General features: G+C 68.1%; 1 protein-coding gene across 9 annotated transcripts in view; it reads right to left on the bottom strand.

Annotated features, from left to right (window-relative positions):
• The window catches only part of TNS3 (tensin 3), a 106,582-nt gene extending 92,541 nt beyond the window's left edge, over positions 1 to 14,041 (bottom strand). For 2 of the 9 annotated variants that reach the window (XM_036230531.1, XM_036230537.1), the window contains exons 1-2: positions 13,591 to 13,891; positions 12,973 to 13,203 (exon numbers count right to left, since the gene is read on the bottom strand). The gene's annotated coding sequence lies outside the window, so the exon portion shown is untranslated. The other 7 variants (XM_036230532.1, XM_036230542.1, XM_036230533.1 and 4 more) reach the window with 7 other exon arrangements.
• Between the last annotated feature and the right edge of the window lie 1,546 nt (positions 14,042 to 15,587).

Below are 15,587 nucleotides of genomic sequence, written 5' to 3'. Positions count from 1 at the left end.
AAAAGATACAGTGACAACTCAGAGAGTCACTGGGATTTTTCATCCTCGTCCGTTTTTCTGAGCTAAGTACTGCCTGACCCCTCTGCGGCTAATAACTGGGACGCTGGGGGCGTCTGGTCACGGGAGGCCTCTCTTCTAATCCTCGCCACAGCCTTCAGTGGGAGGAGGCAGAGATGCCGTGCAATCCGGGCAAAACCTCCAAGAAGGAGTTATTCAATCCAAAACACCGTGAAGAATGCACTGAGGGGTCATGTCCACTGTGCAAAGGCACGTACCATGGAATTTTCCAGAGAAGGTCTGAGCTCTGGCAGGATGCTCGATTTCCAGAAGGTCGGTGGGGGGAGGGCAGTGAACCGGCCCGCAGGACACCCCCATGCCTGCCTGTGGCCCGGAGCCTCCGGACCAGTCCCGGCCCCATCACTGAGGCCCCGGCAAGTGGGGCCGGGCCGGACCCTCCACTGAGCCCTGCAGAGGCGCTGCCGGCTTCAGGGCCCATGCGGGCTGCTGGCTTCTGCCCCGGCCCGGCCGCCTGGCGAGCCACAACAAGCCCGGGGCCGGATCAAAGCACGGCTCCGGGCCCTCACTCCCTGCCAGGAACGCATCCTCTGCTCACCGGCTCCGCCGACGGCAAAAAGTGAGGCTCCCCACCTGCACCCCTCCCTCAGGCTGACTTGACACTCCACGGCAGGACCTGAACCCTCACTGCGAGGCACCCCAAGAGTCTAGGGGCCCCCGTCTCCCAGAAGTGTCTCCTAGCCCAGACTTCGGGGATGCAGGCGAGGCCCATCCCTCACATGCCAGCAGGCGGGTTGATCCCCACCTCTGCCTTAATGGGGGGCCTCGGGGACCGATTCACCCCAACTCCGGGGAACGGGGCTGGGACAGGGAGGTGGCCGCGCAGGGCTGCTGGCCTCTGCCCCTCAGGGACCGCTGGGCGCCCCGTGCACACGCAGCGGGAGAACCCAGCTCCAGCATCAGGCGAAGCCCCCTCTCAGGGTGGGAGCCTATGTCTAAGAACAGGGGGCGGGAGGTGCCGTGCACTACCCTAGAGAGCCGGACCACAGACCGGGCATGGGCTCCGGCCAGACGCCTCCCGGAGCCCGCGGTGCCCGCGGGAGCCCAAGCGCAGGCGCCCGCGTCCGTCCCCACAGGGCGCCCTCACGCTCCGAGCCCACGTCACATGTGGCCTCGCGTGACTGCACAGATACCAGGGATGCACCCGCCGATTCTAGTGACAGGGCCGGGGACCTCAGGGCCACGGACGCAGCACTAGGATCTCAGGACGGAGGCCAGAGGCAGGGCTGGAGGACACGCAGGAGGCGGCTGGGAGGCCCAGCCCGGGAGGAGGCCTTCCTGCGGCCCTGGCCCCAGGCCTCCGTCAAGGTCAGGGGCATGACCCCGTGCCCTGCCCAGCGCCGCCGGCAGGGGAGGGAGCTGCAGCGCGGGCACCGGGGGACTTAGGAGAGGCCGGAGCAGCGCGGGCCTCGTTAGGGCCCTCAGTCGCGGCTCGAAGGGCGTCTGAGGCCGGGGACCTCTGAGCACGGCACGGCGAGTGGGCGGCCACGGCACGGACTGCCCGTCACCGGCGGGTGTGACGCTGCGGCCGCGGAGCCCGACTTCCAGGCACCCCGAGCGCACGGGGTGACAGGATGCGGTGGCTCCAGACCGCCCCAGGGACGAGAGGTGGCGGGCGGGGCAGGCGCCAGGCGCGGTGGCCGCCGCGGTAGACGCCGCATCCGCTGGCGGTTCTGCGGTCAGGTTCCTTCTCTTCCGGGGAAGCCTGAGCGTTTTCACGGCGACGGCCTCAGGAGGGCCGCGGCGCAGGCCCAGCGCTGCATGGGGCCCTGCTCAGACGGTCAGCACACGGTCAGGCGGGCGGCATCAGGACACCGGGCACCGCAACGGGGCGAGGGACGGTCACCTCGCTGCCCAGGCTCGGTCGGCCCGGGTGCACACGTAGCTGACATGTTTGCTGAGGCGGAGAGGTGACCCCTCTCCGCAGACCCCTTCCACACAAAGGAGGGGTGAGCGGGACAGAGGCAGGCCCGCGGCAGCCGCTGTCCCACGGGACCTCTCGCGTGGAAGCAGCGGGCGCAGGCCCTGCACGCCCGCCCACCACCCTTGGGTGCCCCCCCCCACCCCTGTGGCAAGCCTGAGGCTTCTGACCCGACGCCTCCTCCGTCCTGCACTGGGCTGGGGGGCAGGACGGCGAGCATGGTATGGAAGTGAAGGCAGGTGCCGGTCCTGTGCCCCAGGGCCCAGGCCGGACGCTGCAGGGCCACACTGCGGCCCGGGAGGACACGGACCTGCGGACGGCGAGGGACTGTGGCCGAGCACAGAGCCTACTCCTGGCTCCACCGCATCTGAGCAGCGAGCCACGCAGCAGAACGAAGCCCCTGCCCGGAACCTGGCCGGCCTTTTAAAGGTCTCCGGCCCCAAGGAGAGGCCGTGCATGGGGTCTGTGCGGCTGCGGCAGGAGGCGGGAGGGGGCAGGCGGCGTCCTCCCAGGGACAAACCCCTCGTCTGCCTGCCGGACGGCAGGTCCTGACCGCTGGTGGGCCTGTACCGGGACTGGAACCTCCTGAGCCCAAGACGAAGGAAATAATTCCTTCAGTTTCACAGCGTGGGTTTCAAGGCAACCCCACAGCACACTCCGTCCAAAAATGACGCTCTTTTGTGCCCCGGGAAGAGCAAAGTGTTGGCCTTGTGCTCGCGACTCGCCAGGGGCCCTGGGGCCCTCCCGCATCCGGAGCAGACGGTGGCCGCCAACTCGGAACGTCACTTTTTTCCAAGAAATAACAGCAGGCCAGACCCTCGGGTCTGCAGGGTAAGCGCGAAGAGCCCTGCGGGAGCCCGTGGAGGATACTGCAGGGCTAGGCTGCAGCAGGGCCCCCGAGAGGGTCACAGGACCCCGAGAAGCCGGTGTGCACCTCCCTCTCTTCCAGCAAAGAATCGGCCTCTAGATGGTTTCCACGGACTACGGGACCGTCCGCCCCTGCCCAGAGGCGGGGGCCAGACCCGCGCCTGAGCTCGCAGTTCCCTCCGAGCCGTTCCAAAGCCCGTATCACGAACCCCATGGGAAGCCGCAGCTGCTGCCCTGGGAAGGCTCAGATCCCAGCGAGGGAGACGGGCACGGAAGGCGCCACCGGCCCGAGCGAGTCAGGAGCCACGGGGCAGTGGCTGGGGCGGCAGGGAGGGCGTCGGGGGCTGCGCCGTCCCCAGGCCGCCGGCCGCCCGTTCCCACGGCGCGTCGCTCACTGAGACCTTCCGGGCTGCGACGCGGTCACCAGCAGTAAACAGAACACGGTGCGTGTGCATTCTCTCAAAAGCGTCCTGTATTTTGGATTGTTCTGATCTAAATGGGGGTGAAGAGTCAACTGCCAGACAAACCGCCTCTGTCACGGCCTCAGCTCGCCGGAGTTGCCCGTGCGACCTGGTTAAAACCCGCCTCGCAAGTGGCAGTGACCAAGGTCTCTGAGCCCGGGCTGCTCCGGAAATGGGGGTGCACGTGTCGCCCCAGCTTTTGGAAAACAAGGCTCAGGTGCTACCAACGTGCCAGCCAGGAAGGGGTGAGGCCCCAGCGCGGCCCCACTGCCCTGGCCCAGACACCGCGCAGGCCACCGGGCTGGACGCTGCCCTCCACGGGGGCGGGGCGCCAGCCACCCACCTCTCCACAACCCCGCAGAGCCCGGCGCTGGGATGGGTGCCCGCTGGGATGGGCGCCCGACATCGGGCAGGCTCCGCCCCTGCTCCCCCTCCTGCGGCCGAGCCCTCCCCCCGCCTTGGTCGGGTGCTCAGGGTTTTCCCGCACACCGCATACAGTGAAAACGCATCCTGGCCCCACGGCTCCCCCACCCCCAGCCCAGCACCCCGTCCTCCCTAGCAGGCTGCGCTCTGGGACACTGGGTCCAGACTCTGCCATGCGAGCACCCCGACCTGCATGTGGCCTCCAGAGTGGCGGAGGGACCGGACCCTCTAGCTAAACAGCGCGGAAAGCTACGGCCTCGTCCCCACTGGGCCTGCGCCCCACCCCCTCCCCCACAGCGCCGGCGCCCTCCGCCCTGCCATGCTGTGCGGGCACGCAGGGCATGCGCCCTCCGCCCCCCCAATCCAATGACTCCATCCCGGGAACCCCGCGACTTCCGCCCTCAGCTCCTTCAGCCCACACCCCGGTCGAAAAGGCCCTGTGCCCACCTGGCCTTCGGCCTGCCTGGCCCAGGGAGCCCTGTGACGGGGACGAATGCGAGGCAGCCCGCCGGGTCCCCCACACCGGACCACGTCCGCAAACGCCCACGCGGACGAGGGGCCGGAGCTCTGGCGCGCGGTTCCGGTGGGGCGGGCCTGCCTGCCGCGCTCCTGCCTGGCGACCCAGACACATTCTCACGGGGTAAAAATTAACCAGCGTCCACCGGAGGCCTCGGCCCTCCCTCTGGGGCCACCTGTACCGAGATCAGAAGGGCCGCCTCCCTCCCCAGGCGCAGCCCTGGCCACCACGTCGCCAGGACCCAAACAGCAGGCCGGGTCCACGCGGTCCCCCGGAGCAGGGCAGAGGGACCCTGAGCAACTGCTCCCACACGTCGCAGGCTCCCAGACTGAACCATTTATCCAAATTAAAACCAGTCTCCAGAAACAAAGTCAAACCCTTTTAATTGAAAATAAAACCGAGCAACCCTGAGGCCTTTTTTTTTCTCTTTCCGATGGAAGACATTCTTCCTGGTTTCTCATCCCATTAATCGCAGAGTTTACACAACCTGTCAAAACGCAGGGTAAGCGCCCCCCCCCCCCTTCCTGCAGGCCTGGTTTGTGCCATCCCTGCCCGGGGACACTGGGAGCCACTGACTACGCTGTTTCTCAACTCAGTCCGCGCTTACATCCAGGGACTTGAGAGCATCCGCGTCCACTTGTTTTAAACGCAAAGCATGGGCACAGGGCCTGGGACACACGTGGGCCCCGAACGGTGGTGGCCTTGGGACGGAAGGCGGTCCTGCCACCTGCCGCAACACGGGGGTCTCGGAGGGCGTCACGCTGCGGGAGACAAGCCTGTCCCAGCAGGACACATGGGACGGCTCCACCTACACAGGGGCCGAGGCGGCCAAGACAGCGGCAGGAGGGTGGGGGCCGGGGCCGGGGGCCGGGAGGGGGTGGGGCTTCGCTCTGCAGGGTGGCGAGTTCGGTGGGTGGCCGTGGCGATGACTGCACCAGCGTGGGGACGTGCTTAATGCCACCCCACGGTGTCCACGCAGCAGTGCCCAGAGGACAAGCGGTCGTTGGGGCGCTGCCAGGGACGCGGAGCGCGCACGGGGCTTCCCCGGGGGGGGGGGGGGCGGCGCTGCCGAGAAGCACGACACCGACGACGCACGCGACGTCCGCGTGCACGCGGAGACGCACGGCGGCCCCGGCGCGGCGCGCCCCCGCGCGGGAACGTGGCCGCGGAGGTGTCTCGGGGCATCTTCCCTGCGTCCTTGGCACTTCTCTCTTTCCCCCAAGTCCTCAGGGAGTACAGTCAACTCACTCTGTAGAAAAGGAGTCACAGCCATTGGCATGCGGGCTCCAGGCCCACCCGAGACACTTCTGCCACCCGCTCGGCCGCCCAGACAACAGACGGCCCTCCGGCCCGCCGCGTGGACACAAGCACCAGGCAGCTCCTGCTCCGTGACCCCGGCTTCGGGCTCCCGGAGGACACGACATGCAAACACAGCTGTCCTAGCCCGCCCGGGACCTCCTGCTGGGGTCATGCAGGCTGCCCCAGGGGATGGGGACCCCCGCTCCAGCAGGAACCGGGGCTGTGGAACTTCACAGGAGGCCAGCAAGCAGTGGCCCTGGAGCCACAACGGCAGGGACAACCCCAGTCCCACAAAACCCCACCCCACAGGGCGCGCTGGTGTGCGTCCTACAAAGAGCGGCAACGTCCCCGGGCTGCAGGAGGGAATCGCGTGGACGGGCACAGGGACAAAGGGCGGCTTTGCAGCCAGCAGAGCCTGGCTCTGCCCGCCCGGCCTGCTGCCTGAACCGTATCTTTGATCTGTGTCCAGAATCACCTCTAGCAAGGGCGTGGGACAGGCGACGGGTGACAGGCAGAGAAGAGGACCAGGACCAGTCAGTGGGGCCCTTTTGCCCCCGGCTGGAAGGAAAGAGCGCGGGGCACAGACGCCCAGCTAACGGTCCGGCCTGGCCCGCGGCACCGCTCAGCGGGGGCTGCACAGCGAGCTAGACGCCACAGCTGCGGCCGAGGCGGCTAACGGGACCGGGCGCCCGGCCCTCCGGCTGCCCCGGCGCCTCCGTGACCCGGACAGCAAGTGCAGATAGATGCACAGGCTCCTGGGCCACCTCCCCAGGCGCTTGCTCGCTTTCTGTCACTGGTGGACCCATTCCGCGCCTGGGTCTTCCAAACCTCAGGGACTGTCCACGACTAGTTTCAGAACATGAACTGGCGTGGGGCAGGGACACACAGTGAGAGGAGGGACGGCCCCTTCGCCCCCGAGGCCCCCTGTGCGGGGGGCGACGCCCACCGTGGCAACAGAGCCAGCTGCCAAGGGTGCCGGGCCCTCACCTCTCCAAGGAGAAGGGGAAGGGGAGGGGCGGGCGCCACGCGCCTCAGTTAGAGCCGAGGGAGGAAGGAAGCGGAGGACAGAAAGTCACGGGTCTGCGTCCAGGAAGCAGCTGCGGCCGGAACACTGGCCAGCTGAGGCCGGCCGAGCTCCTGGTGACCTTGCCTGCCCGCCCAGGCAGAAGTCCCAGCTGGGCAGAGGGGCTCCACCCAGCACCACGCCCCCGCTCACGCCCAGGCTCAGGCCCCCAGACGTTTAGGGGGAACTTCCTTCTGCGCACAGTCGCCAGGCACAGGCTCTGCCCCCCACACCTGGGTCCCAGCCTGGCCTGCACCCACCAGCCCCATGACGGGCAAGTGATTTCAGTCCACTGAGCCTAGGGTACGGTCTTGTGAAGATGGAGGGTGATTGGCTCAAGGAGAGCATGTGGCCAGGTCCACGTAGGCCACCCCGTGGCCAAAAAAGGTGCTTTCTTGCAAAGTTACTGGGCCGGGAGTAGGAGAGGCTCTGCTTGTCCAGGGACGTTTTAGCCAAGATGTATCTCCTAGAGGTGGTGGCTCTGAGGAGCAGTCCCTGGCGTGGCCGGGGAACACCCCACCACAGGGAGTTTGCATGATCACTGACAAGGATCCCTTAATCAGAAATTTTTCATTAATTTAGCCTATTTGGGACAAAATACATTAATTTAGATCACTGTCTTCTTTTTAAAAAAGTAACATAATTCCTTTTCTATGTCTAGGGGTCACCACGATGACCGTGGGCCCCTCGGGGACCCAGGGGGGCGTCTGGCGGCTCCTGATGACGGCCCCAGGCGGCAGCCACCCTGCCTCCGCTGGCCCCCTCCCTCCCGCCAGCAGGGGCCGGGACACCAGGCAGGGGCCCTCGGTGGGGCTGCGTCCCTGGGTGGACGTGGGGCAGGAAGTCCCTGAGGCCGGGCACGGCTCCTGGACACGCGGCCGGCGGCGTCCCACAGCGACGGGGGACGGTCACGACACACCGCTGACGCGCGGAGCCCCAACCCGCAGATCCCGATTCCCGCTTGTGCACGGAGCGGCCGGACGAGGGGGGCGCGGCCCCGCCCAGGCCTCACCTGTGCCCGGGCTCACCTGTGCGTGGCACAGCGGCCGGCCTCAGGACTCGACGCTGCGGGACGTGCACACGTCCCGAGCACGGCTCCCCGCCTCAGCAGCATCTGGCGGCAGGAGTTCGATGTCGCGCTGCGTTGCACCCAGCGAGGCAGTGCGGAAGCTCACACGCTGCAGGGGACAGGCGGGCTCGCACGCCAGCCCCACGGGGACGTCCCCGGGGCCCCGGGGCCACGCCGGCCCCACACCCCCCTGCTTAGCTGTGAGGCTGACGGAAGCCACCGCTGAGCTGCGACTGCACAGCGCCGGGCTGCGCCACACGGTGACGGACTGACTCTCCTGCCGACCGCCGGGCGAGCGGCACTGAGTTAGCCAGACGCCTGCTCAGTGACCAGCTAACCGGAACCCTCACTCCGATCCACACGGGGGCCCGCGGCGCACTCCGAGGGGACGGAGCTGTCGCCCATGCACACCCTGCCTACTGAGCCTTGCGGGAAAGGGCCTGGGGTCCAGGGCCGGCGTACCCCTTAGACTCCTGCCCCTCACCCCAGCTTCTGCTGCCTGGAGCAGACCCCTCAGCCCCAGCCACACAAGGGGGGGTGCTCTCCCAGAGAAAGTCAGAGAAAGCCATGGAAGCCTCGCTGCCCAGGGACCTGTGAGCACAGCTGAGCTCTGCAGAGTCTTGGTAGGAGCTCTCTGCACCTCCCCCACAGGCTTCCTGGGGATGCGGGGGAGGGAGGGAACAAAGGCTCCCCCCAGGCCAGTCCGCAGAGTGCAGGAGGGCCGATCTGATGCCCCCACCAGCTCACTCAGCTGCAGAAGGGCCTTGGCCAGCTGGGTCTGGACCCTCCCCCCGGGGCCTCGCCTCACCTTTCTGGCCTTTCGCCTCCTTCCCAGGCCCTTTGTACCCCATCAGCAACAACTCCTGCAGCCAGGAACAGACTTTGACCCGGTGACCTTTGGCTCTCAGGGTCACATTCGCAAGTGGCTCCATTTAAAACCGGGAGGTGCAGAAGCTACACCTGGTCAGACCAGCCCGTCCGCACCCTCCTCGGAGGCTGGTGAAGGAAGAGTCGCCAGCGGCCGCAGGTCTTCGTGTGAGCGCGCACCCGCCGGCCCGGGTCAGCGCTCCGGCCAGCTGCGTGGCCCGTCCCTGCCTCAGGCTGCACATCTGTAAAGTGGGTCACGAGCCCACCTCCCTCACAGGGGTGTTGTGTGGGTGAAACAAAATGCACGAGCGAACACTCCGCGGGCATCCGCCTGGCCAGCCTGCTGCCGCCCGGGGCCACCGTCTGCGTATGACAGAGCAAGGTCGCCATCACTTTATCTCCGAGGCCAGGAGTCTGGCCTGCTGCCAGTTCCCGGGGAGCCCCGTGCAGAGGCCCCTGCACTCCAGCTGAGGGGACCCCCCCCCCCCCCCACACACACACAGAGGCTCCTGGAAGAAATGCATTTCTTAGTACCTGTTGACTGATTTGCAAATGCAACGCCCGGGCCCCATAGAGGGGAGAGGAACCCCGAGGACACGCGAATCCAGTGGGAAAGGCTGGAAGCTCAGCACTCCAAGGGGCTGGCGGACGGAGCGCGGGAAGCTCGCCAAGCGTCGCAGAAGTTGGTTCTGCAGGGACGCGCGACCCGCGCAGCCGTAGTGCTTCCGCGCGCGCTTTCCCTGCGTCTCAACAGGCTGGGCGATCACGCGCTCCCGTTTCCAGGAGTGAAAACGTGGGGAGCAGGACGTGGGGAGCTCAAAGCGCCGCCCTCCGGGCCTAGGGGCTTCTAAGTGGGTGGCGACACCCTCGGCGCCTCTAGCCCCGCCCCCGCGGAGGGGCGGGGGGCCTCAGCACGCCCCCATGAAGAGGGGTCGCGCTGGCCCGTCCGGAATGCGGGGCGCTCTCCTCCTTCCCGCCACGCGCGTTTTCAAAGCACTTCCAGCAAAGACCCAGCGCACTGGTCAGACCGTGCAGACCCCGCGCCGAGACCCCGGCGCCCCGCACCGACCCCCCTTGTCAGCGGCGCCCGCGCGAGCCAGGGCACACGCCACAGGTGGCCCGGCCCCCCGCCCGCTCCCGGGGTCTCCAGGGAAGGGAGGCAGCGCCGGGGGACCCCCGCCCCCCGCCCGCCGCTGGGAAAGGCAGGGCGGGCGCGCAGAGCCGGGGCGCCGGGCGGCAGGAGGGTCCCACACTTCCCGCGGCCGGTCCCAGCTGGGCTCTCCGCCCCGCGGTCTCCGGACCGTCCCGGAGAGTGACGTCCGCCCGGCGCGCCGCGACAGCGACTCTCCGGCCCGCGCGCGGCCCCGGCCCCGGCCCCGGCCCCAGCCCCGGCCCCGGCCTCGGCCGATCCCCGCACGCCCGCCCGCCCTCCCCGCGCCCAGGGCGGGAACAAAGGGCAGCGCGGGCCCCGGTACCTGCGCGAGCGCGGCGCGGTCCCCGGCGATGGCGCGGCGGGCCGGGCGCGGCGGGCCGGCCTCCTCCGGGCTCGCGGCCGCCGCAGGGCCCCCTCGAGGCAGCGCGGGCAATCGCCGCCGCCCGCGCGGCCGGCAGGTCACCTGGCCTCGCCGCCTGGACTGGGGATGTGGCCGTTGGGGGGGGGGGGGAGGGAGGGGTACCGCCCCGCGCGCCCCTGAGGCCGCCCTGCGCGGGCCCGCCCCCCCCATCATCAGAGGCGGGGGGGCCGCCCGGACTCCAGTGCGGGGCAGGCGGCCAGTCCTGGTGTGTGAAGGAATGGTTTGTTGGTTCCTTCCTTAGTTCATTCGTTCATTGGGCCATTCATTCATTCATACATTCACTCAAGGTTATAAGGATTGTCCTTAAAGGAGAACGGGGAGCAAAACCCCCTTGACCGCCTGCAGCTTAGTCTAGCTGGGGTCTTGCATAGGGGGAGCCATGGTGGGGCAAGTCCCCTGAAAGTGCGAAGGCCTGGCCAGCGGCCGGAGGGCTCAGGGACTTAGCACCCACAAAAGCGGGCAGGGGGTGGGCAGGCCGGCCGCGGGCAGGACGCACCCTGCCAGGCAGAGGCTGCTGCAAGGGGGGAGGCAGGGGCGGCCGCACCCCCACATCCAGGGCCCTCGCTCAGGCCCCAGCCCCAGGCGGCACCCTCCGGAAGGCACGCCCAGGCGTGGCAGGGCTGTGGGCAGACGGCCCTCCCTCCGTCAGCCCGTCCTGGGGGCGGCGGGGCCCCGTGTGCACGGGACGCGTTACGCGCAGCGCCTGCCCTGCTGCCGCGCACGAGAGACACATGCCGCGTGCCGCCCACGCCGAATGCCGTCCCGGCCCCCCCTGGAGGAATGGAGGGGGGCTGGGCGCGGGCGTGTCACCGGGAACGTCCTCGTTCAGGGACGCACCCCCCGCCCACCGTGGCCCTCGGGCCAGCCCAGCCGGTGCTGCCCTTGGAGGAGCCGAGAGACCGGCACGCGCCGCCCCTGACACCCCGACACCCCTACACGAGCAGCCCCCAAACAACGCAGCCCAGACGCGGAGTCGCCTGGAGGCACACGCGGGCCCCGGGCCCAGACCCCCCACAAGCCTCTGGGTGGAGCCCGGCGCCCTGCCACGCCCTGGGGTGGCCGTATTTCTCAAGAAAAGAGACTCATCCTCTGACCCAGCTGGACATTTGTCCCTGAGGCAGACACGTCCTGGGGGGTGGGGCTCAGATAGCTCGCAGACAGCACCCTGCCTTCTGTGAGACCCCTGCCCAGGAGGCCACCAGAGGGGGCAGGGGGCTCGGGGGAAGGGGGACAGGGGGGAGGCCACAGCCAGCCGACCCCTGAGTGGGGCAAGGCCAGCTCGAACACCAGCTCCTCCATGTTGACAGGGAAACAGGCTAAAATCCTAGGTGACTGGCTCAGCCCAGCTGGTCGGTTCCAGGACAAGGCCCCAGCCCCGTGGGGCCCGCCAGCCCCTCCGCCCTCCTCCGAGCCGCCCGCCCACCCTGCGTGACGCTGCCGGGTTCTCCTCCGCTGAACGCGGGGGACTTCGGACCCCGAGCCAGCCTCGCCCGCCCTCCGGCACCACAGACCTCCCGCCACAGCAAGGTCCGCACGAGCCGGATCGCTGAGTGGCCTTGAACTTCAGGTAGCAGACTAGTAAATACCCAGAGCCCCATGGCTAGGGAGCCGGGGTTCCTCGTCCCCATCGGGTGGCCTCTCCTAAACGTCTACCCTCAGACTGTCCCCCCCGCCAAGGCCAGCCGGGCCACGGAGGTGCCGTCCCCGCCGGGCTGGCCGGGCCCCCCGCACCCTCGGTTCTGGGACCGCGGCGTCTGAGTCGCCTATTTCTGCAGTGTCTGTGGTCACTCTCCCCGCCGCGCCCCGAGGAGGCAGAGGCTCCCCAGCCACCGAGGCCCCGGGCACCCCTTAGCCCGGTGGCCACGTCCCTGATTCTGTGAGGCACGGATGCCGCCCCAGGGGGCTGGGGTCTTCTCGCCCACAGGCCAGGACTCCACACTTCCAAGAATCCAAACAAAATCGGGGCCCACAGCAATTACCCGTAAAGGGAAATCACATTGTTTCCATCCTCAGCCATCCCAAAATACCTCCAATCTGAAAACAAAAGTCTTGGGCAGTGTAGCTGAAAAAAGCAGTCGGGTGCCCAGAGAGCCCGGCCCCTTCCCAGCACCCAGGCGGGGGCAGGGGCCGGCAGGAAGTTCCCCGGTCTCCCTGCCCCCACCCCCTGCAGCCGGCCCCTGCTCCTGCCAGCCAGGAGTTGTGGAAGAAATTTCTGGAAGCTCATCATCGCCATGAAGACGGCTGTGCATTTCGGATCCCTAGAGCAAAGCAGTGATGTGGGCATTTTCCTTACTTTTTATTCCTTTGCTCTGAAAACTGTCTGCGGAAGAGCCTGCGAGAGCGGCAGAAATGGGGTGGGGGTGGGGGGTGCAGTCTCTGGCCCGGGACACCCCGGGAGCCTCGCAGGGCAGCGTGCGAGCTCGGGCCACCCTGCCCCTCAGGAGGCCGTGCGCCCTCCCCCGCCCCCGCAGGCTCCCCACGGCACCTGCGCAGCAAGCCCTGGCCGCCCCGGCCGCCCCGGCCGCACACAGGGGGACTCTGCCGCTGGGGGGGGGGGGGCCTCGGACACGGGCGCCTGGGCACGCGGCGTGGCCCCCGGCCACAGTGTCCCCGCCCTGCACGGCGTGTGTCCTTCCACGGGGTGCCAGTCCCCGCGAGGCCGGCCGCTTCAGCGTCCTGGGCAGCAACTGCACCTTCGCTGGTTAGTGGGTCCCAGGGGGAGGAGGGGCCCACACGTCCCTGTCCTGCTTCTGAGCCGGCAGCCGCCCCGCGCTGTGCCCGGGTCCCCACAGGCCCTGCTCGGACATGACCACGAGCCCCACACAGGACCTCTGACCTTCCCTCAGTTTTCCTCGTGAACTCCGGGGACCCAAAACGCTCCGTGAATCAATGGCAGGATCACCGCTGAGCTCTGCCCAGGCTCCGTCCCTCAGGAAGCGTCTGCAGAAATGAGGAAGACCAGCCCCGGGGTCTGCGGGCAGCGAGGCCGGCCGCCCGGAGGAGGTTCCGCTGACTTCTGAGCTCAGCGTCCTGCTGACTCCCTGGCCGCCGGCCTGGTGGGGGCAATCTGCAATCAGGAGCCAGAGAGGGGCGAGCACAGGGCATCCGGGACTGGCTGCTCGCTGTCCCTCCCTCTCTGTCCGTCTCTACACACACACACATACACATACGCGCGCGCGCGCACGCACTCATTCCAGGAACTATTTATAAAATCGTACTAGTTTGCAAAGGGTTAGTCAACATGAGATTCTTTCTACACATCTTCCTTTGAAAATGAAACAAACAGGGCTGACTTTTACATACACACAAGCAACCTCTCAGGGATGCAGGCGCTGCCGGCCGGAGGGCCTGCCCAGTCCTGGCTGGCCAGCGGCAGGCCGCAGCAGGCCAGCACCTGCAGAGGCAGCCCTGGGACCTGCTCACCCACCTCCCGGGACCCCGGACGCTCCCTGACCTCAGGCCCCGGGCTTCCTGTTGGTTTTGCTTCTGAGGTCTGAGAGCGTCTCTGAGCTCGTCCGTGCTGGGCGAGCGGGCCGGCCCACGGGAAAGGGACAGGCTGGAGACATCGCCCGGCCGTGGCCCGAGTGTCTGTGTGGAGCCGGGGCCCCTGCCACCTCCAACTGACCACCACGTGTCCGTGCTCGTGGGCCCGTCTTCCCTCCTGTGAGGGCAGGAGCGCAGCCTGGGCCAGGCAGGCCGCCTGGATTCGAACTCCTGGAATGGCCGGTCATTTGCTGCGTGGCCCTGGCAAGTTCACTGACCTCTCTGTGCCTGTTTCTTCCATTAAAAGTGGAGAAGAGACCAGTACCAGCCCTTGGGGGCTGCTGTGGCACTGGCTCAGCCGGCCAGTCCCTGAGCTCTGTTTATAGCGCCGCCCAGCTCCGAGGCACAGGCCACTGGCCCCTGCTGGCCGCAGGCGCTCCAGCCCCACCAGGCTGCCCACCGTGGGCTGTGCCAAGACCCCTCCCCCCAGATGCCGGAAGAGCCTCGGGAGGAGCGAATTCCAGAGCCGGTGCTGGTGATGGGGGGGGAGGGGCGCCGAGCAGCAGAGTCTCGTGGGGGGAGGGGTGCTGAGCGGCAGAGCCTCCATGCCCACGAGGGACAGCCCACGGAGTCGGCCAGCTGGGCAGCGGGCGCCCGGGTCCCGCACAGGAGAGGGGCACAGATGTGCCTACACGGAGCAGTGGCCGCCGAGACTGGGCACAGCGTGGCCCTGGCGCCCGCCCAGCTGCACGGCACCCCCTCTCCGCTTGGCCGCAGGCCCGAGGACTCGGCCACGAGACCCGGGACCTCCCACAGTGCACGGAGCCACCGGAAAGGCACACAGGGCTGTCCCTGGGGCAGTGCTGGCCAGTGGCGGCTTCGATTTGGGGCCATGTTAGGTGTACCCTTTCCCTGGACTAGCTAAGCTTGCGGGGTGCACACAGGCCACGGTAACAGCACGAGGGGTAACAGAGTCCCCTCGCTCCCGCCCGCCGCCCCCACCCCGAGTCAGCGGCGGACGGAAAGGTCCGGGCCGGGCCCACAGCCCTGTCCGCTGCTTCCCGCAGGTGGCCTTGCGCGAGGGGCCCACACCGTCACTCGCCCGTGACGTGCCGCTCGGCACGAGGGCCCATCCGCACAGAGTCCTGCTACCGGGAGGGGTTTGGAAACTCGGCGTTCAGACGTCTCCATTAGGAATGGACACGGCGTTTCGGAGGAGGCCGCAGGGGCCCCGGGCCGAGCCCCACAGGGGCCGCCGCGGCCTGGGGCCGGCGGGAGCCGCTCGCCCGTGCTCACTGAGCACGGCTCCAACCTCCGTTCCGTGAGGCGCTCAGAGCTCAGGGAGAGAAGGAAAACGGGGGAAAAAATAAACAAAACAAGCCCGGAACTCACAGCCGGGGACCCAACCGCAGTCGCTTCCGGAGGGGGGGGGCTCTGCTCCAAACCCTCGAGTCTTTCTGCTTCACGACCAAGGCCCCGGGGACGTCCTTTCCTCATTGTCCAGAGGGGGGCTGCTGGGAAGGGCTCTGGGCGGGCGGCACCCCACTCGTCACGCCAGGGAGGCCTGGGCCCGCGGGCGGGGGTGGCACTGGCCGGCCTGTTTCAGCCGAAGGACCTTGTGCCTCCCACTGCGGCTCCGTAATTACAGGGTCCCCACGCCCGGCTTCCGGGCAGCACTCACTGACGGGAGCCGCTGCTGCGTTTGGGATTCTGAAATTGCCAAAACCAGGCCCAAAACACCAAACACAGAAACGGGTACAAATCCGTAACTTCCCAGGCAGGCCCGTGGGAACAGCCAGGCCCGAGGGGGGCCGCCACTCCGCGCCCCGCCCTGCTCCCCGGCCGGACGTGCGGGCTGCACATCTCAGCGGGACTGTCATCGGCCCAAACCGCAGGGGACACGTGGGCTTTCGTTGCAGGATTTTGCCCTCGCTTTTGTCGAGAAATCTGTACTAACGTTTCGAAACA

Source organism: Rousettus aegyptiacus, unplaced genomic scaffold (assembly GCF_014176215.1).
Source record: "Rousettus aegyptiacus isolate mRouAeg1 unplaced genomic scaffold, mRouAeg1.p scaffold_m13_p_13, whole genome shotgun sequence".
NCBI lineage: Eukaryota > Metazoa > Chordata > Mammalia > Chiroptera > Pteropodidae > Rousettus > Rousettus aegyptiacus.
Note: the sequence above shows the minus strand (reverse complement) of the source record. Positions and strands in the feature narration are given on the sequence as shown.